This window comes from Oncorhynchus tshawytscha, linkage group LG10, assembly GCF_018296145.1.
Source record: "Oncorhynchus tshawytscha isolate Ot180627B linkage group LG10, Otsh_v2.0, whole genome shotgun sequence".
Taxonomy (NCBI): Eukaryota; Metazoa; Chordata; class Actinopteri; order Salmoniformes; family Salmonidae; genus Oncorhynchus; species Oncorhynchus tshawytscha.
The window spans coordinates 23,517,931-23,540,563 of NC_056438.1; the positions used below are offsets into that span (position 1 = coordinate 23,517,931).

The 22,633-nt window shown below is 41.9% G+C and overlaps 1 protein-coding gene across 31 annotated transcripts in view; it reads left to right on the forward strand.

Moving 5' to 3' along the window:
• Nucleotides 1-11,765: 11,765 nt before the first annotated feature.
• LOC112259973 (receptor-type tyrosine-protein phosphatase delta) overlaps nucleotides 11,766-22,633 on the forward strand; it is a 600,208-nt gene continuing 589,340 nt past the window's right edge. For 21 of the 31 annotated variants that reach the window (XM_024434700.2, XM_042328371.1, XM_042328363.1 and 18 more), the window contains exons 1-3: nucleotides 11,766-11,912; nucleotides 12,034-12,141; nucleotides 12,282-12,318. The gene's annotated coding sequence lies outside the window, so the exon portion shown is untranslated. The remainder of the gene's footprint in view (nucleotides 11,913-12,033; nucleotides 12,142-12,281; nucleotides 12,319-22,633) is intronic. The other 10 variants (XM_042328381.1, XM_042328383.1, XM_042328384.1 and 7 more) reach the window with 3 other exon arrangements.

Sequence of the window (22,633 nt, forward strand, 5' to 3'; positions counted from 1 at the left end):
GACTCAAATCCTGCCGTGCCAGACGTGTCCCCCTGCTTAAGCCAGTACATGTCCAGGCCTGTCTGAAGTTTGCTAGAGAGCATTTGGATGATCCAGAAGAAGATTGGGAGAATGTCATATAGTCAGATGAAACCAAAATATAACTTTTTGGTAAAAACTCAACTCGTCGTGTTTGGAGGACAAAGAATGCTGAGTTGCATCCAAAGAACACCATACCTACTGTAAAGCATGGGGGTGGAAACTTCATGCTTTGGGGCTGTTTTTCTGCAAAGGGACCAGGACGATTGATCCGTGTAAAGGAAAGAATGAATGGGGCCATGTATCGTGAGATTTTGAGTGAAAACCTCCTTCCATCAGCAAGGGCATTGAAGATGAAACGTGGCTGGGTCTTTCAGCATGACAATGATCCCAAACACACCGCCTGGGCAACGAAGGAGTGGCTTCGTAAGAAGCATTTCAAGGTCCTGGAGTGGCCTAGCCAGTCTCCAGATCTCAACCCCATAGAAAATGTTTGGAGGGAGTTGAAAGTCCGTGTTTCCCAGCAACAGCCCCAAAACATCACTGCTTTAGAGGAGATCTGCATGGAGGAATGGGCCAAAATACCAGCAACAGTGTGTGAAAACCTTGTAAAGACTTACAGAAAACGTTTGACCTCTGTCATTGCCAACAAAGGGTATAGAACAAAGTATTGAGATAAACTTTTGTTATTGACCAAATACTTATTTTCCACCATAATTTGCAAATAAATTCCTACAATCTGATTTTCTGGATTTTTTTTCTCATTTTGTCTGTCATAGTTGAAGTGTACCTATGATGAAAACTACAGGCCTCTCTCATCTTTTTAAGTGGGAGAACTTGCACAATTGGTGGCTGACTAAATATTTTTTTGCCCCACTGTATATATACAGTATATACTTAATACTTAATATGCTGTTAATCAATGATCAGTAACTCCCTTCACTGTTTGTCTCTTCTTATGTGCATTTTAGTTTTCAGCTCCACCTCTAATAGCTGGGGTCCTACTTCACCTCTAACACATTCAGTGTTTGCCGCTGGGGTCCTACATCTAAAATAGAGTATTAACTCCGCCCACTCAAGCAAGAACTGGGCATGTCTGTGCATGGCAGGGGCAATTTCATTGACAGTTTAGGGATATGGCAGCTTTCAACCAAGGCCCACCATTCTAATTAAACACACAGTGTTTGAATTTTGTATTTATTATGGATCTCTTCTTGGGATCCAGCCAAATGAAGGCAGTTATACACAATTAAAAAAACATAGCATTAGATTTCACCACAGATTTGACAAAACATTAAGTGTGTGCCCTCAGGCCATTACTCTTCTACCACATATCTACAACACAAAATCCATGAGTGTATAGTGCGTCTATTATCATGTGTGTGTGTCTGAGCCTGTGTGTGTCTCTTTACAGTTCACGCTGCTCCATAAACTGTATTTGTATCTGTTTTTTAAATCTGATTTTACTGCTTGCATGAGTTACTTGATCTGGAATAGAGTTCAATGCAGTCATGGCTCTATGTAGTCTTGTGGGGTATGCATGAGTGTTTGAGCTGTGTGCTAGTAGTTTAAACAGACAGCTCGGTGCATTCAACATGTCAATAGTTTTCACAAATACAAGTAGTGATAAAGTAAATCTCTCCTCTACTTTGAGACAGGAGAGATTGACATACATATTAATGTTAACTGTGTACATTTAAGGGCCTGCCTCGCTGCCCTGTTCTGGGCCAGTAGTCCAGGTGTGACAACACTAGGTCCTGTAGGACCTGCCTTGTTGATAGCTTTGTTAATGCAGAGCAGTGCTTTATTATGGACAGACCTCTCCCCATCTTAGCTATTGTTGCATCAATATATTTTGATCATAATAGTTTACAATCTAAGGTTACTCCAAGCGGTTTAGTCTACTCAACTTGCTCAATTTTCACATTATTCATTCCAATATTTAATTGAAGTTTAGGGTTTAGAGAATGATTTGTCCCAAATACAATGCTTCTAGTGATTTAAATATTTAGTACTAACTTATTTCTTGCCACCCATTCTGAAACTGACTGCAGCTCTTTGTTAAGAATGAACATATAAATAGCTGAATAAACTAACAATACTACTTTTGATTTAATGACTTACACTTCAGTTACATTGCATGAGATGTGAGTATTTACATGTTGTCACGGCTGCTCCCGCTTCCCCTCTCTTACGCTCAAGGGTGCCAGGCTGTCCATCATTACACACACCTGTCACCATCATTACGCGTATTAGCACTTCATTGGACTCCCCTGGCCTCCATCACTTGTTGATTGCTTCCCCTATAGGGGTGCTGTTACGGTGATTGCCATCATAGCGCTCAGGAGTTGGAACAAAAGGCTCCCGGGGTAGAGAAGAGAAACTGGAGACAGGTTGTAAATTCTGGGCGGAGGTTCAGACCTGTAGGTCAGACAGGCTCTGTGAAAACGCCTTAATGTTCTCCAGCAAGGTTTTCAGGGCTTGGTCATGTTGGTCAAGCTCCCAGCGTCTTTCCTTACAGAATGCTGGCACCAATATTGGAAGCATCAAGGAGTTTTTTAGTTTTTAGTTGTGGTTGGTGACGTTGGGTCTGGGTGCCGCTGCCGAAGGAACCGGGGATGCCTCAGCTGGCTTGTCAGGCTTCCATGCCTTAACTGGCTCGAGAGGGTTTCTTGCCTCGGTTGGCTCGGCATGCACCCATCCCACATCAGGCCTCAGCCGGCTCGTTGGGCTCCCATGCCTCAGCCGGCTCGTCGGGCTGCTACGCCTCAGCCGGCTCGTCAGGCTCCCATGCCTCAGCCGGCTCGTCAGGCTCCCATGCCTCAGCCGGCTCGTCAGGCTCCCATGCCTCAGCCGGCTCGTCGGGCTCCCATGCCTCAGCCGGCTCGTCGGGCTCCCATGCCTCAGCCGGCTCGTCGGGCTGCTACGCCTCAGCCGGCTCGTCGGGCTGCTACGCCTTAGCTGGTTCATTGGGCTGCTACGCCTCCCATGCCTCTGCCGGCCCATCACATCCATCACTACGCACACCTGTCACCATCGTTACGTGCATCAGTGCTTCATTGGACTCACCTGGTCTCCATCACCTATTGATTGCCTCCCCTATACCTCAGTTTCATTCCCGTGTCAGCATCAATGTCGTTATGTTTCCCTTGTCCAGACGCTGTCCGTGTTTTGTTTCACGTCTGTTATTTATTAAATATTCAGTCCCTGTACATGCTTTTCATCTCCCAGCATCTGTCCTTACACATATTTATTATTTAAATTGTGATTAGGCTATATGATTCAACTTCTGTTTGTTTGATTTGAAAGGTGAGTATTGTTCATTCAAGAGACTGAAAAAGTATTTATTCTTTATTTTTTTTTAAATAATTTTGAACCCATTTTTCTCCCCAATTTCGTGCTATTCAGTTGTTTAGTAGCTACTATCTTGTCTCATCGCTACAACTCCCGTACGGGCTCGGGAGAGACGAAGGTTGAAAGTCATGCGTCCTCCGATACATAACCCAACCAAGCCGCACTGCTTCTTAACACAGCGCGCATCCAACCCGGAAGCCAGCCGCACCAATGTGTCGGAGGAAACACCGTGCACCTGGCAACCTTGGTTGGAGTCGCTGGTGCGCGATGAGACAAGGATATCCCTACCGGCCAACCCCTCCCTAACCCGGGCGACGCTAGGCCAATTGTGCGTCGCCCCACGGACCTCCCGGTCACGGCCGGTTACGACAGAGCCTGGGCGCGAACCCAGAGTCTCTGGTGGCACAGCTGGCGCTGCAGTACAGCACCCTTAACCACTGAGCCAACAGAGATTAATCACTTGCTTTTTAATTTGTTGATTGTTTCGTTGAGTCAATAACTTTTGCAAGTTCCACCACTCATACGCATGCATGTTGGTCATTGGGATTTGAAATGCCATTACTGAACATCTTTCCCAATGTGAAAGTAAGTGAAAGTCCTTCACGAAATGTCATTCAATAAAACAACTCATCAATTAACCAACTTATTGATAAACCACTATTTTACTTGCCAATGAAATAGGTCACAAAGCTCTGTCCCAAAGCCTATGAAATGAATCTTTATTTTCAGTGAGTAGCAAGAAGTCACCTCAGTTGTGAGTGACAAACATGGGATGAAGCAGGGAACTATTAGGAGGTTCAACATTATAAAAACTGTGATGAGACTGAGTGGTTGATCAGATCAGGTAAGATTATTTAGGCGATACATTTAAATAGATCTACAGCAATGTGTCAGAATAACTGAAGGGGTCACTATCATGTAAAAAAAATGTAAACAGTAACGATACATTCATTGCATAAATGATTGCAATAAGAATGCTGCATTCCCTTTGGACACTACTTAATATGGCAATTGTATGTAATTAAATATAATTATTAAATGTAAATATTAATTATTAAAAAATTTAATGTATTCCACATTTTTATACACAATATGGAATTTCCGTTCTCTATCCCCGGTAATATTTGTATTTTATCATCTAACCGTTTTATATCTTTCTTTAGTCAAAAATCCTGTACTACATATGTTGTTCGTGCAGGCAGACACAAGAAAGGTCAACATGAAAGCCCATCAAAGCCTTTCCCTGTTATAAATAAACAGCAGGGTCTCTGCTGGGTACAGAGACCTCAACACATTGCTTCACCAAGGTACAGGCTGCTTCTAATACTGCACACAGTGTCATCATGAACTGTCAGTGTTTCCAGGAACACCTTCAAAACACAACTTTGTACAATGCTATTTCATTACTAATCAGGACTGGGTAAAGGCTACAATTTATCTGAAATCTATCTGAAGTTAATACTTTTAGTTGGTACCATATGCCACCAACATAGTGTATGATACTGGTATTTTAGCATTATTTAGCAAATGTTTTCTAAGCCTGTGTGAGGTATAATTCTGTACTGATGCACTTGCTGACCATTTGGCATATGCTTTTCACTCTAACAGCACTCCGGTCTTGTCTACCCGCCCTGACTAAAGCGCCCCAGAATTTATTTACTGAGCATAAGCCGTGTTAATTATTGATGACTGATTGAGATCTCCTCTTAAAAAGCACTCCTGTGGGAGAGTACTTACTTTACTGTGCAGTAAGCTATTAAAGGAGTGGCTTACAACCGCTAAGCGGGCAGGGAGAAATGTAAATGCTTGCAAAAATCGATTTTCAAAGACGAGATGCACATGGGCTGATAACTAGGCCAACAGTGGCCACCGAGAGGATACACGGGAGGGGTGATAGAGATTCAGTATGCAGATGCCCTTATCAAAAACCGTTTCAAAGCTACATTAGGGTGAAAGGGAGACAAATCAAGCATTTATTTTCACTAACGCCAGTGGGGGAATCAAGACGAAGCCTAAACTGTAGTAGTGTTGGGTTGATACATCAGGCCTGACCTATTATGCGAGTAGCACGTGATACAGCGATAATTAGGCATCTGTAGGAGCTGGCAGAATCCTAATGCGGTAGATGCTTCACAGGTGCTCATTCCGCATGCACAGAACACAAGGAGCGCGAGGGTTTTTAACTTCCAAGCATTTATTGTCAGTCATTAGAGATTTTTAGTTGAAGCGGGAGGATAATGGATTGAGTGTGACCTTCGCCGAATGTCATTTGGAATCGGGGGAAGTTAAATAAACCAAAGTTTCCTGTTAATTCTGATAGGCTACTTAAAGAGAGATTAGACACATCACAGAGATGGCAGTGATTCCTTGAAGTCTAAAGAGAAAAGTTGATGGGAACATGTATTGTTTTAATTGCCAGTGTATGCACCATGCACATCTTACTATGTATTGTTATAAATATGGACTGTATGTGTTTATTGACCTGGTAGTACCCTGTCATATGGATTCAATGTGTAGCTTGGAAATTCCACAAGGTTCGGCTCAAGGTACTATCCAGAGCATGTAAACATATTCTGCCAAGGTTTACAATTGATTCCTTCTCATAAATTAGGCAACTGATAACAGCCATTCACTCAATTGTGATTAAAAAAAAGTAGAGTTGGATTATTAGAATTTTTTAAGTAGAGTGGATTTAAAAATCAGCTTTAGACAGCACTTGTCCATTCGTTTGTGAGATAATGTGAGGACAATATTCCCCCAACTTTACTAGAGTGTTTCTAGACCAGCATAATGACTGGACTGGTCAAAAGTTAATTTGCTTTTGTGGAGTAACCGCCAGTCTATGATATCAGTACCCACTCTAGTTATCTAATAAATGGAGACTTCATTTGCCTCATTTCAATGGCTTCATTTGCCTCATTTGCTGTGAGGTTAATTAACACTGTCCAGGATGTCCCGACTGTCACATTCGTCTCTCACCATAGCATCCATGTCACCAGGGATTATCCTGGAACGGCCTACTTCCATTCGCAACATGTCATAACTCAACACTTTCCCAGGCAGCGGGTAAGGGAACATTTTCATGTGGCTGTGAAATAATCTAATCATAAAGTTTCTAGTCAAGCATAATGGTCATTTAAAATAAATACACGTCTCATGCCAAGTAATCAAGGACCAATATCTAGAAACACTGCTAAATGGTTAGTTCCTGACGTGTTTAAAGAAGGATCAGTCTCAGTCCAGTCTGGACAGACATTACAGCAGGGTTCTCCAACTTTCTAATAACTTTTATCAACTACAGCCAACTATAGATAATTAGTTTGGTAGTTTTTTCTTAACTCAGACCCACTGTTCGTGGCCAATTCTATATATTGAATAGGGACCAACTGCGAGAAACTAGGTCTTGCAGCCACCCACTGAGACTACACAACAGGCAGATTCTTTGACTGTTGGGTTGGCTGCAGTTGGATAGGTGTGTAGATGCCATACTATTCCCTAAGGGGTCTCTATCTATGGTCCTGAAAGCTAATGAGTCTTGTTAAAACCCTCTCTCTGGCCCTGGGACAAAGAAACACAAACTTTAGAGAGAAACTCTCCAGCCCAGCAGAGGCTAGGATCCCCTGGTTTCACTCCTCCGGCCCTGGCTACTCCATTGCTAGGGGGTTGCCAAGGGCCCTTCCAGATCACTCTACCCTGTCTAGGGCCATGTGACCTGGTTTGCCAATCACAGGTTGTACCAACAGAATCTGTGCCTTAGTTGAACTCGGGGTTGCAGAGAGACAACAGGTAATAAGAACTCTACACCACCACAACTCATTTCTGGACCTTCCACATGGACAATCCTCTACCATGGACTCCCTAACCGTGTGTTAGTGCATAACTGACAGCAAAACCACTATTCACTACAACACTTTCACCTATCCTTCAATTTGTAAAGCCATGTGTGTGTCTGTCTTGAGTGTGGAATGAAGTGTGAACTGTATCCATGTCTCCTACTTTCATTCTACGTCCTCTAACCTGGGCTCTGGGACAGTTCTACCTATATTTTAAACCTGTTTCAAGACTATCACCAGTTGGTGGTGCTCTTGAAGGCTTTTGTTCCAACACTTCCTTCAAATAATCAACTAATTGTGGTCCGGAGTGGACCAATATTACCTTAATCAGGTGTGATATTGCTGGGCGGGAACAAATACCTGCACACACAATAGCGGTTCCAGAACCAAAGTTGGAGACCAACTGCATTAATTCAATGCTATCCTGAACCTCCAAGAAACTATCCTAGTGGTCCAGTTTGTTTGTGCTTTAGCCAACTTCTATATTTGTGTTCAAATTATGACAAGAACAGAATAGGGGGTCAGATGTATCTTCAGCACCATGGCACCATTCTCCATCTCTCTATATGTGTGTGGTGGCCTCTCTGCGCTAGCCTTGTGGAACCAGCCTGGTCACTGCATTCACCATTCTATTTCACTTCACATATCTCTGTGCGGCTCTCTCTGGGGACTTCCTCTGAGAGCAAGGGACACCGACTGGCTTAATCGTATGTGACGGGTGAGTCCATATTTGCGCCAGTCCCAGAACTCAGTCATGGTCACTGTGAAATCCACTACAAATTCACTGTGAATCAACTGTGTTGAGTTAGAGTAAAAACAAAACACTCACATACCTCTGCTTTCAAGTTGTTTCACAGTGGACCTGTAATAATAAGGTTTGGCTCATTGCCAATTGATCTCCTTCACAACGTTTCTGAAAGCTCTCATCATATTTACCCCAGGCAAGGCCAGACCGAGGTTAGCTCTCTAATCTGGTCAGAGCTAATGATAGCTTCATAGGGGCAAGGACTACCCCCCACACACACACACTTCTCCCCACCCACCCCCATCCGTTATTCCCATATACAGTAACCCACTTTATATCACCCAACTCAAAAACACAGCATTTTACACCAATTAATGAATATTCAATGACTTTCCCATCCAAAAATAAAAAAGAGACCACACACTCAAACGTAGCACACACTGTACGATTGGGTCAAATAAATTCCTTGGCAAGCAAAATATGCAAATCCTCTTTGTCCTATAATCCAAGCGAAATTACAAGTGTTGTCAAGAATGGCAGAGTCGCAGAACATTGTACCCTTTGAAATGGGGAACCAACGAATGTTCCATATGATTCAACCCACTGGGCACACAATGGTTGAATCAACATTGTTTCCACATCATTTCAACAGCACCTCCAATCTCGACCTCTGAATGCTTGGCTATGAAAAACCAACTGGCATTTACCTGTTGCACCCTCTAAAACCACTGTGATTATTATTCGACCCTGCTAATCATCTATGAGCGTTTGAACATCTTGAAGAATGATCTGGCCTTAATGGCCATGTATTCTTATAATCTTCACCCGGCACAGCCAGAACAGGACGGGCCGCCCCTCAGAGCCTGTTCCTCTCTAGGTTTCTTCCTAGGTTCCAACCATTCTAGAGAGTTTTCATAGCCACCATGCTTCTAGCCTACATCTGCATTGCTTGCTCTCTGGGGTATTAGGCTGGGTTTCTGTATAAGCACTTTGTGACATCTGCTGATGTAAACAGGGATTTATAAATACATTTGATTGGTGAATTTGATTGAATAGCTGTTGAATTGACATCTGTGCCCAGCGGGAAGTCTCCAATAATAATATTGATTACTCATAAGCAGGTTGACGTTTATTGTCATGAGTCTGGCCCTGGAGGCCAACTGGAGGCCAAACTGAGTGGTTTCCGCTAGATGGGCCAGCTGCAATGTGAAAATTGGCTATACTGTATATCGTAAAAAATCATGAAAACAAAAAATGTGCTTATTGGTCTTAATTTAAGGTTAGTGTTAAGCATTAGGGTTAGCAGTGGGTTTAGGGTTACGTTTAGGTTTAGGGTTAGGTTTAAAATGCCTCCAGTACATGAGTCATCTCAATAAATGCCAACCTGCAACTCATAACCAGCACCTTGATCTTGTATGGACCAAAATGGATAACACATAGCCTACAGAAACTGCATTGAACAACACTGAGTTTCACCCACTCAGCTTCGATGGACAGTATACAGTACACTGCATTACTCTGGCTGATATCCAAGGCATATTTTTGCAGTAACACTTTGAACTTAGCTAAAGTTTCAAAATAATACAAATGCATTTCATTTGTTTTGGTGCAATTTAAAAAAATGTGTTTCTTTATGTGAATTTTATCAACCTCGCACTCAATTATCAGTTTCTTCTGTCTCACAGTCTCATCTTGTGTGTGAATGTCACAGTGACAGTGGTAAAGTTCCTCAGAGTCAATAGAATTAAAGGCAATAGGTCAAATGTATGGATCGATGGAGCCATGAGTGATGTATTTTCAAATGCGGAGTGATGCATTACGTAATAAAAATAGAAAATATATTTATATATATTTAGCCCCCTTCATCAAACCCACTTCATCAAAGCGACAGCTGATGGAATTACGATATAATTTTCTAATTTTGCTATGACAGTGTTTGCAACTTTTTGTGCTTGTGAAAAGAAAACGAGGTAATTGTAGACACTGGGTTATATGTACACACTGTAACTTTTATTCCAGTCAAAAGTAACTTCATATCCATGGGGGATGTCATATCCAAGGGGGGCATACATGTGTGATACTTTCGCAAGTCACAACACATCCACAAAAGGTCAAGAGTACTTTTGGAATGCAGCTCTTGCACGTGGAGAGAGCATCCTTGGGCAGTGGATACAAAGGTTACGTCGACTCTCATTGCCATAGATGCTAACAGATGGACATGTTGACAAACTCCCTTCACACAGAATATGTTTCTGTATGGGGCCAAAAAGCCGTCTGTCTTGGAACTCACTAGTTTCCAAACCTTTAACCATGTGAAATGTATGAGAGTGGGTGAGGTATCGATAGTGTAATCTGTGTTTTTTTGCCCATTGCCTTGTCCTTCGATTTCCCGTCAATTAAAAGTGTGCACTACTTGACTTGACCAATCGTTGTAATCCAGGGGTCAATTCTGTTGATACAGGATAGCTAAATAGAAAAAAACTCTGTCTTTACTTTGTTAGTACAGTTGGTAGAAAAATAGATGGCCCTTTGGAGCATTATGTAAATATGTAACTGCAAATCGGATTGGATATGTAGTAACCAGGCATTAGATTAAAGTGTCAATCTGCAGTACAAATAACAGCCACTGATTTGGTAATTATCTGAAGAATGGGGCTGGAGAATGTAACCACTCTCAAATGTATAGAGGGAGCTATGAATGAAAAATTATAGTTTTAACCATGTTTTAAAGCTTATTAGTGTTTGTTTACAAGTACATTGTTTACAACGATTGGTCAAGTCAAGTTGTGTGCACTTTCATTTGGAGTATAAAAAGCTTATATTTTCAGTTCTTATGGGGTATGACAGTTAAACTAAGCACATGAGACATTTATAAGCTATATTTTTCAAGATTCTAAGGGTATAAATCATTAATTTAAAAGTATATATCATACATTTATATCATTCATTTAATTTAACATCATCCTTCCCTCTTTGAATAACCACATTCTCATACACATACAAACCCATACATTGTGATAAACACACAGCTCATGCACAATTCTGATGATTACTTATTAATATTGAAACAATAACCAAAAGTATTAAACACAGCAATCCAGTTCTGTGTGAAAATGACAAATATTACTCTATTCCTTTGTTTCATAAGCTATTTCAAACGATAAGAAAATGAAGTCTAATATATATTCCTATAGTTTATTGTTTCAGTCCCTGTGGTATACGAACACTTGAATTATCTGTCACGTCAGATATCTGCTTTAGAAAACGAGCGAATGGTATTGCTTTATAGGGTCACTAACATCTACTGTAGCTGTGTTGGATTTGAATCAAAACATTGTTTTACTAATTTAAAAAACTCAATTGATACGACGTGAAAAATTCAGCAGCATGCGCGCTGTTTTTTTTGCCTGGACAGTTGCGCCGCAAAGGTTGAACAAGCAGTTTGCCTCCCAAGTTCACATATCCGGTTTATGCCAATATTTTATCAAAACAAGTGCTATGTTCCGCCGTGGGAGACGTTTTATATGGCTAACTAATCTAATCCATTTGTAATGGATTTATTATCGTCACAGAAATCAAGAGATAACCATTTATTGTCTGCGGAACGTTTACGCAGAGCCGGAGAGCTAATCCTACATGGGTTAGTTGCTCGACTAGCCGGCCATCAAGTGGCTTGATAGAGTAATGCAGGTGTGTGCGCGCGTGTGTGGAAAGCATCTGATCTGGAACGCTGTCTTTTCCCGCGCCCACCTTCTCTCTCCCCTCTCGCCTGCGCGCTCCGACCCGCTCGCTCTCCAGCCATCGCCAGGAGCAGTGTGTGGTAGGCTACAGTTTAACAGCAGCAGCGCTGGCTTTCTAAAGAAAGCTTAGCTCTCACTTTTCTGTCTGTCTTATTACCGCTCTCATTGTCTCTTGCGACAGCTGGAACGGAGCAGCCACCTACTCTCCTCCTCAACCATTTAGTATGAGTAGTATTATTATTTTTGCTGCACACAGATGTATATTTTAGCACTTTTTTTGGAGGGGGGAACCCCGCTTCTAACGGAATTTGTTGTGGCTGTTTTGGTGTCTTCTCTCTTTCAGTTCACTTGGGGCCTGTATTTGGAATAAGAAAGCATTGCTGTTTCTGACTGGAGAGAAGGAAGATAAAACTCATCTGGATTTCCTAAGGAATTTTATCTGGATGCTTTGGTAAGTGGCAATTTGCGTCGCATACAAGTACTTCAGGGCAGGCTATCACACTATGTCGTTATCAATTGATAAATGCCTGTTTGTCGAGTGTACAATTACATCACTTATTTATCATTCTCCTTTTTGTCATTTAAATACAGTTACCGAGGCTTTTGAATTCATCAGCCGGGGTAAATAGTAAGTAGAATTTAGACTTTTCCTCGCATTGTTTTTTTGCAGAGATGTTGCCTACTTTTATAAATGGCGGGTTTATGAATTGTGTAAGCTATTTTAATTGCAAGTTATGTAGGCCTATTGTGACCTGATATTATTGACATGCCATGGCATAGGCACACAAAGCGCACATTTCAGCTCATCATGGAAGTGCGATGTCGGATGCTTTTTAGACGAGCACTTGTTCACTATGCCCTTATATTATACGGTCGAAGTTATGTTATCTGTTCATAATCATATATATTCGGCTACCTACACTCTCCACCAATTGCCAAAATGCCAGCACTTCCCTTTTCAATATGTCATCTCTGCCTTACAGTTACTTATCTTAGCCTAGGCTACTTGTCTTCAAAGGAGAAGGCGGAGAGGTGGTCCATGTATGCCTATTTGTTGTCCGCATGGAAGCGATGCTGTGTTGCCCCCCTTTTTTAAGATGCAAAATATGCCTATCGCTGTGAAGTTGCGGGACATGTGTGGAAACTTCTCTTGAAATGGGCTGCTGTATGTGTTAGGGAAGTATATTTGGAGGAGGTGGGGTGTGTAGGCTATGTATGTGCAAACTTAATCACTTGGGAGTGTTAAGTTATTCCAGTGGTGTGTGTGTGTGTGTGTGTGTGTGTGTGTGTGTGTGTGTGTGCGCGCGCGCGCGTGCTTTCGCATGTGTGTGCATGCGTGTGCACACGCAATGAGGTGTGTGGATGGATGGGTGGTGGCTGACTGACTGAGTTTGCTGGTTCTCGCTGCTCTCCTTTTGACAGACAATGTACATGTCAGCTCTTATTGTTGAATCACTGCTGATGCATATGAAGAGGCTTGCCCACTGCTGCACTGAGAGGGGGCATGTTTGTTTTCACTCAATCAATGTCATGTGAATCTGCACTGTTCTGATTTTGTACATTCTGTGTTGCATTCTTTCTCATGGATAGAGTTAAGTGGGTTAACCCACATAATTGTTTCTCAATTTTACTCAGATTAAAACAGTGTCATATGCAATGGCAGTGTATCAAATAAAAAGTAAACAAATTAAATGCCTTTATGAAACCGCTGTTGGCAGGGGCAGACTGGGACAAGAAATTGGCCCTGGAATTTCTAACACACTGAACCATTTCTTTCCTCGAGGCCCCCACACCAGCCCATTTTTTTCCCTTGACGTTCCCATTATTAGCCAGAGAATGGTCATTTTGCACACAAAAAAAACTAGTTAGACACCCACAGGCAGACTGGCCATCTGGCATTTCGGGGCAAATGCTAGGTGCCAAATGGCCAGTCCGCTTGTGGCTGTTGGGCTTAACCATTGAAACCCTTGGATGGGGATGCTAAAACCACCTTTTGGTTAATACTGTGCTTCCTATACACCTAAGAGAGGCAGTTAGATGTGAAAGAAGGCAATGGAAAGTCATACAGCTCTCTGCTGTACTGCAGAGTGACACAGGGTTATTTGAGAATGACCGCAAATACAATGTGATAGCCTTATTGGCATCCCTGTCCCTGGGAGATGGAGGGAGGATAGTGTTGCCCATCAATATGGACTACATGGAGTCAAGGCATGATATATGCAAAATAACATGCAGGCAAGGACATATTGTCAACTGTGAATGTACAATCTATCTATCTGATTAGCTGGGCTTCAGAATGGTGAAAAAAAATATAGTAAACTGGTAAATTGTTGGAATCATGGAAATATAATGATTATTCTAATTATATAGTTGGAATGCATAACAATAAATTAAAAAGCCAGGGAGGAATTATTGTGACAGGGTAGGAACCAAAGTGTTGTTCAGTGTTTCCCAGGGGACCCTAATTAGATGTTACATTACTTGTTTTCTATTGCTTCATGTAGTTAGCTAGCGCTATCTAACATGTTCATGTTTTGCCTATTCCTCTCTGATTTAGAAGATACCGTTGCACAAACTACATGCTGATCTATGTCTACACCAGCACTGGTGGTGAAGGTGGGCAACATTCCCTCTTCGACCTTACATCGACCTTACATCTGATTCTCAACACAGGGGCCCCACAAGGGTGCATCCTCAGTCCCCTCCTGTACTCCCTATATACTGACGACTGCATGGCCTCACACAGTTCCAGCTCCCGCCATCAAGTTCATTGACGACACGCCTGATTAAAAACAAGAAGGGTAGTTTGATGTCCTTCCAGCTCCACTATTCTCTAGATAGTAACACAGAAGCAAAATATAAAGTTAGTTTTGCGTAGCCTATTCTAGAATCAGACAGTTTAGTAAAGTATAAATGTTTTCTCTTCTTTATAAAAAAAAATGCATTGAATTTTTACCCCTTTTTCATGGTATCCAATTGTTTAGTTGCTACTATCTTGTCTCATCGCTACAACTCCCGTAAGTTCTCAGGAGAGACAAAGGTTGAAAGTCATGCATCCTCCAATACACAACCCAACCAAGCCACACTGCTTCTTAACACAGCGCCAGCCATCCCAGAAGCCAGACACACCAATGTGTTGGAGGAAACACTGTGCACCTGGCAACCTTGGTTAGCACGCACTGCCCGCCCCAGGTGCACGATGAGACAAGGATTTCCCTACCGGCCAAACCCTCCCTAACCCGGACGACGCTAGGCCAATTGTGCGTCGCCCCACAGACCTCCCGGTCACGGCCGAGCCTGGGCGCGAACCCAGAGTCTCTGGTGGCACAGCTGGCACAGCTGGCACTGCACCCTTAACCACTGTGCCACCTGGGAGGCCTTGTTTTCTGTTCTTACGGGTATCTACAACTTCAAGTAGTATATACAGGCCTCATTGAAGTACAGTAAAACTCCCTGTACTATATACCATGTGCACACCAATGGTTTACCTGGACATATTGGTACCGCAGCTCCTTCACTCTGTCACTATTCCTCTCAAATGGCACCTTGTACTGTTGTTTCATAGTAATTCGATTTTTTTTCCCAAAACTCTGTCTATAGTGGAAATGCTGACAGAATTTATATATACGAAGATATTGTTGTCATTTATGATTGCACTTTGGATCTCTCTTAGCCTGATGGAATTGTTGGCTTTATATTCCGCATACATATCTTACGGTACATTGTGATTTTTAGATTTGCATATAGCTTTACAATAGTTGCAGTATTGTTGTGAATGAAATGCTGTCACAAAAGTAAAGAACGAGTACATGTTTACCTGTTTTCCCTACGGAATGTTTGCACAATTGATGACACTGGACCTGTTTTACATTAGGCTGTACTCTCCGACCAGCCTCTTCTATTGTAAGACCATGGTTCATGACATGGTCCACCCTTGTGGCTATGATTTCATCAGGGACTCTTATTATTTGCCTTCGACCTCTTTCTCTATTATGTCTTCCCCTAACACCACCCCCACGCATTCTTACACATCTTCTTATTTCTCTTCCACCAGCATGTAGCTGCTGTTCAGGTTTGTGATGTTCCTCCATGTTCATAAATGGTAGTATTGTGCTGTGGGCAAGCTCCATATATATGCTTCCAAACTTGATTGGTTGATTGGTAAGATTGTAATTCCTATTTCATTACTATGTCAGATGGCAGGTAATTTGCCAATTTAGCAGACATCACAAACATTCCATGTCATAGATATTTATGGAGTATACATGTATGTCTGACTGATTTTGATAATTGAATGGATAATTTTGCATGTGATGCCTTACACGATGAAAGAATGTTTAGAAGTTGCGAAGAGTATGACAGTTTCACTGGGAATCAACTCATCAGCATGCCACGTGCATGTAGTTATTGGGCAAATTGTAGACAATTGTACTTCCTCTTTTGCACACGTGCCAAAACTAGAGGACGACCGATTATGATTTTTCAACGCCGATACCGGTACCGATTATTGGCGGACCAAAAAAGCCGATACCGATTAATCGGCCGATTTAAGGAAAAATTCATTTGTAATAATGACAATTACAACAATACTGAATGAACACTTATTTTAACTTAATATAATACATCAATAAAATCAATTTAGCCTCAAATAAATAATGAAACATGTTCAATTTGGTTTAAATAATGCAAAAACAAAGTGTTGGAGAAGAAAGTAAAAGTGCATTATGTGCAATGTAAGAAAGCTAATGTTTAAGTTCCTTGCTCAGAACATGAGAACATATGAAAGCTGGTGGTTCCTTTTAACATGAGTCTTTAATATTCCCAGGTAAGAAGTTTTAGGTTGTAGTTATTATAGGAATTATAGGATTATTTCCCTCTATACCATTTGTATTTCATTAACCTTTGACTATTGGATGTTCTTATAGGCACTTTAGTATTGCCAGTGTAACAGTAAAGCGTCCGTCCCTCTCCTCGCTCCTCCCTGGGCTCGAACCAGGAACGCAACGACAAAAGCCACCCTCGAAGCAGCGTTACCCACGAAGAGCAAGGAAAACAACCACCCCAAGGCTCAGAGCGAGTGACGTTTGAAACGTTATTAACGCGCGCTAACTAGCCAGCCATTTCACTTCGGTTACACTAGCCTCATCTCGGGAGTTGATAGGCTTGAAGTCATAAACAGCGCAATGCTTGACGCACAACAAAGAACTGCTGGCAAAACGCACAAAAGTACTGTTTGAATGAATGTTTACGCACCTGCTTCTGCCTACCACTGCTCAGTCAGATACTTAGATACTTGTATTCTCAGTCAGATTATACGCAACGCAGGACACGCTAGATAATATCTAGTAATATCATCAACCATGTGTAGTTAACTAGTGATTATGATTGATAGATTTTTTTTTATAAGATAAGTTTAATGCTAGCTAGCAACTTACCTTGGCTTACTCCATTTGCGTAACAGGCAGTCTCCTTGTGGAGTGCAACGAGTGCAACGGTCGTTATTGCGTTGGACTAGTTAACTCTTAAGGTTGCAAGATTGGATCCCCCGAGCTGACAAGGTGAAAATCTGTCGTTCTGCCCCTGAACGAGGCAGTTAACCCACCGTTCCTAGGCTGTCATTGAAAATAAGAATGTGTTCTTAACTGACGTGCCTAGTTAAATAAAGATTAAATAAAGGTGTAAAAAAAAAAAAAGTTTGTCAAAATCGGTGTCCAAAAATACCGATTTTCAATTGTTATGAAAACTTGAAATCGGCCCCAATTAATCGGCCATTCCGATTAATCGGTCGACCTCTAGCCAAAACACTTACAATTTGCTTAAATGAATAAGAAATTAAAATCTGGTGTGAACAAGAAACTAATTATTCAGAGATTTTACTGTATTGTTTTGAAAAAATAATTATTTGTCGAGAATTGAGCCAAATCGATTGAGAAAAACTGTAAGAAACAAAGTATAAATCCGCATTGTTGTCACCAACATCTTTTTGCATCTGACCACGCAGACAGAATGAATGGCTTGGCAAGTGCTTGTGACAACTGCTCTCCTTGAGTGACAGTGGGCAGGGCTTGGTGTGGAAAGCGCATGGGGAAGCAGCATGCAGGAGGAGAGGGAGAGAGACGACTCAAGTAACAAACAGAGTCAACTATGCAACTGACATTACATGCGCCAGAGTTGCATATCACATTTAACAAACCAAACATTGAAATACCGTTATAGAAGGTAAAGTAAAAACCCAAACCGGTCTGTGCATCAATACCGGTATCAATACCGGTATATAGTCAAATACGGTATAGCACCCAGCCTTAGTCAAGCATGTCTTGATAGTTGCATTCAATTCGTCTCATCTTTGACCTTGTTTGATTGAGGAAAGTCAACTGTTCCTTTTAGCAGCACGGCAAGATCACACACATGATTGACATCTGCAACCAAGTGTCGACGTTCACTCACTACCAGAAACAATGTTTCACACACATTTCCGTACACATCTACAGTATACAGCTACAGTATTATGTAACATAAAAAGACAAAGCAATGACTTCGAAAGCAAGCAAGAGAACATTGAGGGCTATTTCATCATGCATACACCAGTCAATTTCCAGCAGTATAGTAGTTTCGCTTGTGGAAACGTGCTAACAAGAACAGGAGTGTCTTACTGCCCGTGGCAACAGAGAAAAATACATAAATCCCTCACAGCAATTGGAAAACAAATTGGCATTGCAGCATATAAAGTATACACCATTACTATCTCAGCTATCTCTTCCAGGTTGAATTGCAATTTGGCTGAAGCATTCATGAGACTAGACCTTTACGAGATGTAAGGGAAAGGTCAGTTTTCCCAGAGAAAGGGGATTCTCAACTTTCTTTTACTCTGTGAAATTTTTAGTAGAACGCTTTAAGGATTAGTCCCAGGTAAGTATTTTTCCTACCATCCATTCCAGGCTCCTGCAGTCCCATTTCATAAATTGCACATCATTCAACAATTTTCTGTCATCTTCGCCCTGAGTGCTACTCCCTGAATCTATTAGCTGGCCGTGCATCCGTCATTGTTGGAGGGGGCTTTAAGCAACAAGACAGAAGGAACGCTCTTGCCCATGTGCTTGCTGAGAGGTGTGCAGTACATTAAAGTGGACCTCGATCATAAGCCCGCTGCTGGCGGACGAGCATTAACTCCACATTTCTGCAAGGCTCTTCCCCCGCTTAATTATCCTTCAACACCGATAGCTCAACTGTGTCGAGAGAGAAGCAAGCTATAATTATGTTTTATGAAATTCTTCCAGGTGACATAATCGGGCCATGGCTAAGTGATAGCCGAGGTCACAACAGCAGCAAATAAACAAGTGTCACACTCTAATTTTACTGGTAATCGACTTTAGTATGTAAATGTTTGTTTCCATGCTGAGACAATTGTCTGAATTCACTAACGAGCAGGAAAGTGGAAGGATATGGATAATGAAATTGCCCATATTCCCAGCCACTGATAGCAGACATGATCTACAGTAGAATCATGGCATTGACTCCACAGTTACTGTACAGGCATATGGAAGGTACCACATCCGGTACTGCTATGATGTTCTCATATTGTCATCTACATACTGTAACTAACACGCATTGATTATAAGCCCATTTGTTATGACACATCAGATGCCCACCTCCTAAGGGACGTTTTATAATGAGGATGTACTGACAGATAATTAGATACACCTTGCGTCGGCTCTTTCAGGAAATGTTGATTCATCCTAAAATGAAATGTTTCTCTCTGCTAACATGAAAGAGATCTCTCCCTCTGTCACATCACCTTGTCTCTCACGGTGGTAACATTTTTATATATTTATCCATCCGCTTCTAACACTTTTAGATGTGGCGTGTTTTCATTCGGGGGCTGACGTCTCTCAGCCACTGTTTCCCATCACCTGAAGAGTGGCTTCTGGCTTTAAAATGGGACAAAAAATATGTGGCCCCCCTGGTGTTGGCTCTTGGAGGCCCCTGACCCCATTGACTCCTCAGACGGGCTCATATCACAGGGTGTTACCATTTTATGGCTAGTGGTACAACTGCTCCCAGACTTGGCAGCTGTTTTAGCCGGCCGTGTTAGTGCATTGAGAAGCTTGGGTGCCTGTGTGTGTGAGTGTTTGTTTCGAATGGTTGGTTGTGGTGGAGGGGCCATGTTGATTTACAGCCTGAGCCCTCGTTCTGATTCTTCAATACATACATCAGCTGTCTGGAGATGTATCGTTTGATGGATGCACATGCATGTAATCAACCATTTCGTGAACATACTGCATACAGTACACTGTGCATGATCAATTGAATTCACACACAGGCCAAAAGACTTGCAGGCAGACACAAATATAACTCATTTTTTCTCTGGTGTTGATTGAAAAAACTGTGTGAAATGAAACCCCTCACCTACAGTACATGTCTGCCCAAACGCTTATTTATCAGTCGCTTGGCGCTGCTCATAAATCAGACGTTTATTAAGTTGTTAAACGACTACTTCTGCCTATCGCAAGTGACATCAGTGCCATTAAGTCTGATGTATACGACACGCTAGGAGGGAACATGAGCTATTGCCGATGCTCCTTCCATTATTCAATTAAACAACTTGATACTTAATGACTTTTGTTAAGCCCACTTTCCCTTTATTTCCTCTCTTCTTCAACCCTCCCTCCATTCCTCGGTGGCGTTGCTCTCATGAAATTTAGAAGAGCAGGGATTGATTGCAGGGATGAAACACAGGGGAGTGAGGGAAACACTGCAACGGATCTATGTTGTTGAGGATCAATTCTTGCCTTTGCATACTGTAGAGACTTATACCACCAGACTTAAGCTTTATTCGTTACTCGGCCTGAAGTAAGGCTAGGAAACACTGTTTACTTCCATGCATCCAAGCGTGTCAAAGGCAATAACGTGTACAGCTTAACCCAGGGCATAGCATAATTTATTTGTTTGGACTCTGTCTATATCCAGTTGCCTATTACATTCAAAGCAATACAGGGATCATCAACTAGATTGAGCCGCGGGATGATTTTTTCTTGAGTGGATGGTCAGAAGGCCAGAACATAATTACAAATAATTTGTAGACTGCAAATTGACCGCAAAAAGCCCAAAAATATATAATATAGGACTAAAACATAATAGTTTCAAACATTGCTTACATTTGTATATGATCACATATATCTCTATTATGCGTGGGAATACTTTGGAACAGATTTCTAACATTAAAATCACTTGGAGACGATTTGCTGGTGTTTTTACAAAAAAAAGAATCTGGAACCCTGCCGTAGGGTTTATTCGAATATGTAAGTAAGAAGCAAGTGTAGTTGAACTCTCCAGTAGGTAATTTTTGTGGAAAATATATATTGGCTTTTGAACATGAAGGAAATGTTGTGGCTGTTTGCACTGCTCAGCACACTTTGAGCCCTGCTGAAGTGACCAGTCTTTTGAATTGGTATTGTACTTTTACCTTGTTACATCATTTCACTGGAAGGCAAGTAGTGCCTCCAACCCAGGCTCAGCCAAGCATTCTTAAAAAAAAAATTCACCTCAACTGAGAACTGTGGTGGATATGTTTCCCCTCCTGTAGCGGACTTTGCTTTTGCCTGAAGGACACCAGCAGCAATCTTGTGTTCACCTTTCTGTCAAACCTGACAGGATCTCGCAAAAAAACACAAAAACTGACGGAAAGAGAAAAGACAAGAAAAGGTGGACTTGGGAGCCTTGAGCATCACCATGTTGTCAGAATCTTGCCTATGTGTGGTTGGTTTGAGAACTGTGCTAATTAGCGCCAAATGTTACCTTGATAGATCATGGCCACATGCTGCTGTATTAGGTGCTAGCATGGCTAATGATTTTTCCTAAGGGCAAATGTCAACCCCATCATATATTTGGACCTTCTTTGTGGTCTGCATGTAGAGTACGACACCAGATTTCTTTTCATGCTCCTCTGAAGGGATTATTTTGCTCCTAGCCGCTCTGAAGGTTTTCCAACGGGAGCGATATGTTGAGTGTTAGCATTTTGTAATCCGTGAGGAACCGAGCAGGAGAAAGAAAGTGAGAGGGTTTAAAAGGAAAGAATATTGCAGGCGTGCCGAAGCCAGGACACTCTGCACAGCTCCATGAAAGCTATGATCCCTTATTGATGTCACTTGTTAAATCCACTTCAATCAGTGTAGATGAAGGGGAGGAGACAGGTTAAAGAAGGATGTTTAAGCCTTGAGACAATTGAGACATAGATTGTGTATGTGTGCCATTCAGAGCGTGAATGGGCAAGACAAAATATTTTGAATGGTGTATGGTAGTAGATGACCGATTTGTGTCAAGAACTGCAATGCTGCTGTGTTTTTCACCCTCAACAGTTTCCTGTGTGTATCAAGAATGGTCCACCATCCAAAGGACATCCAGCCAACTTGACACAACCATTGGAGTCAACATGGGACAGCATCCCTGTGGAATGCTTTCAACACCTTGTAGAGTCCATGTCCCAATGAATTGAGGCTGTTCTGAAGGCAAAACTCAATATTAGGAAGGTGTTCTTAATGTTTTGTATACTCAGTTTTTTCTCCCTTATGGTCTAGAATGACTAGCCTGCTGATACAGGTTTTGTTGGAGATTCTACCAGGGTTGGGGTTAATTACATTTAAATTCAGCCAATTAAAAAAATATTTGAATTTCTATTCCACTTCAATAATGGAAAAAGTTCCATTTATTTTCAATGAGAGCTTTGGAATTGTTACATTGTTGGTGGAATTGATATGATCCTAACTCGGGTATTGACCTTTCTTCCCTCTCTGCTCTGTCTCTGCTCTGTCGTATCAAGTCCTTTCAGATCAATGACCAGGAAGGAGAGGGGATGGGGAAAGGATGGTATAGGAAGAGTATTGGGACGTAGCTGTTGTGCTTGCTTACCTCTCCCTACCAGCAGCCTCGGGGCTCTCAGAGCTCTG